This window comes from Diabrotica undecimpunctata, chromosome 11 (genome assembly GCF_040954645.1).
Source record: "Diabrotica undecimpunctata isolate CICGRU chromosome 11, icDiaUnde3, whole genome shotgun sequence".
In the NCBI taxonomy this organism is placed as follows: domain Eukaryota; kingdom Metazoa; phylum Arthropoda; class Insecta; order Coleoptera; family Chrysomelidae; genus Diabrotica; species Diabrotica undecimpunctata.
The window spans coordinates 20,643,430-20,646,429 of record NC_092813.1 but is presented as its reverse complement, the minus strand read 5'-3'; positions in this window follow the sequence as shown (position 1 = coordinate 20,646,429).

Genomic DNA, 3,000 nt, shown 5'->3' with positions numbered 1-3,000 from the left:
CAACTCTTTTAGACAAATAAACTCGTTAACTCATGGTCAAACACTAATTATATAATAATAGTCTCCCGTTTTATACCGCTTCGCGGCTTTGGGAGTATAGCAGGATAGTCTGCTATATCTAGGGCCTACGGTATACAAGGAAGGTAACATGGCCAGTGCTACGCTTCAACCGCCTATTATTACCCCTGGTTTTACCCAAGGTACTCATTTTTATTCAGGCTGAGTCGACCTGGGGCCTATAGACATTTTTAAAAATGTCTTGTTGTTCTTGCCGGCGGTAGGATTCGAACTCCGAACCACCGGCTTGCGGGGCAAGCATCCTACCGCTTGCGCTACGCAGGCCCTCAAACACTAATTACTTGTCACAAAGCTATTGCAGAAACATTTGCTGATATATATCAAAAAAATTCTAGCAATAATGATATACCTCAGGAAATGTTAACGCACAAGGAAACTATAGAATCCTTTATTATCACCATAAACGATACCAATGATCCTTTAAATATCGCTATAACTCTTCAAGAATTAGAATTTGCTATTTCTGATTTAAAAAACGCCTCTGGCTGGACCAGATGACATACCACCAATATTTATAAAAAACTTTCCATTTACAGCTAAACTAGTTTTACTAGATTTATTTAATACTTGTTTTCTAAAACATAAATTTCCTGATCTTTGGTCCCAGGCTGTAATAATTCCCATCATCAAGCCCAACAAATCTAAAGAAGAAGCCCACTTCTTACCGCCCCATCTCGCTTACCTGTAGTATGTGTAAAATCTTAAAATTTTAAACCTTCGTCTAGTATGGCACCTGGAAAATAATAATCTCCTTTCCCCTTATCAAAGTGGCTTTCGAAGAAGTAGATCGACGTCAGATAACCATGTTACTTCTCAAACCTCAATTAATGAAGCTTTTGCAAACAACCAAAAACTGATTGCTATTTTTTTTGACATAAGCCAAGCTTTTGAGAGAACTTGGAGACACTGCATTTTGAAAAATCTAAGCGATAACGGGATTCAAGGTAACATACTTTTTGTAAACAATTTTTTAAATAATCGATCAATAGAAATTAGAATAAATGGCCTTAAAAGCTCAACAAGAACATTAGATAATGGAATCCCTCAAGGTTCCATCATAAGTCCAACATTATTCTTAATAGCTATTAATAGTGTTATTCATGAAATTAGAGCACCAATTAAAGCCAGTCTTTATGCTAACGACATCGTCGTTTATACTAAATCAAACAATATAAAATCGGCAACTAAAATTTTGCAAAATTTTTTAACTCGGATTGAAAATTGGACGTTAAAAACTGGGTTTAACTTCTCTACAGAAAAAACACATTACATAATTTTTAATAAAAACAGATCTCGGTATTCAACTTACCTAACTTTAAATAATTTAGCATGAAAACAATCAGAAGAAGTTAATTTTCTAGGTTTAACTTTTACCAGAACCTTAAATTGGAACTTGCACATCAATAATCTACAACATTCCTGCCAATCTAGCTTAAATATGCTCAAAATTATGTCTAATAAAGTTTGGGGCGCAGATACTAAAATATTAATAAACTTATATAAATCACTCATTAGGAGTAAACTAGATTACGGTTGCATTTGTTATAACTCTGCAAGCAAAACTACCTTAAAAAGGCTTAACGGTAAAGGCTTAACGGTATTCAATTTACAGCTTTGAGATTAGCACTAGTCCTACTAGTAGTTTACAAGTTCTAGCTAAAGAGCCACCTCTAAACATAAGGCGACAACAATTATCAATAAACTATATTGCCCAAATTTCAATTCAAAAACAACATCCTCTTTTCTCTTAAATTTTCCACTCTGGCATCCTCTCTTTTAAAAAGACAACAAACTATATTCCTATAATAGAAAGAATAAAAGTCACAAATTTTAACATGGATCAACTTAGTCTATTGCTATATACAAATACAATTTCTCCTCCATGGACAACCCGCCTACTTACCATTGACCTAACACTAAGAAAATATCCCAAATCATATACAAACTTCTCGATAATTAAACATCTTTTTGCAGAAATCATATCAAATTACCCCAACTATTTACAAATCTTTAACGACGCCTCTAAAACCCAAGATGGACATGCTGCTGCTTACTATTCTGATGAAGAAAACAATATGAAGTGCGTCATCATTACAGATTCACTTAATGCGTTATTGAAATTAAAGCAAATTTATACAACAAATCCCATTATACAAGTAATAAAAAATGAATTAGAAACACTTCATTCCATGGGAAAGGACATAGCTTTCATTTGGGTACCATCGCATACTGGAATCTGGGGAAATGAAAAAGCAGATCAACTAGCAACTACAAGCCGTATCAACTTAGAAGATACTACAAAAATGACAAAATATCCTTATTGTGACATGAAACATCTGATTAAAGATCATTGCAGTAACATTTGGCAAAATTACTGGGAAAATTCAGTAACCAAATTAAACCCAATATGCCCAAAGGTGAACAGCTGCTCTTTGAATAACCCCACAAGTAGACGAGATCAAGTAATTATAAACCGTTTAAGAATTGGTCATACTGCTGTCACACATAAATTTTTAATCACTAAAGATCCACCGCGAATTTGCAATAACTGCTATACTTCATTGACAGTGAAACACGACCTCAAGTCCATCTTGACAGATAATAATTTAAATGTATTAAGCTATTTAAAAGATATGAAATTGTATAATACTATTTAATGTACATAATCGTATTAAAACTATTGTGTTTGTCATCCCACTAATAACCCTGCGTGATTGATGTGGTATAAGTGTTTAAAAAAAAAAAGTTCCATAATTTGCAAAATTTTTGATTTCTCAAATAAAACCTTTTTTAAAAATATAAGTTTAAGTGTTCCCAACATTTCTATATATATATATATATATATATATATATATATATATATATATATATATATATATATATATATATATATATATATATATATGTATATATGTATATATA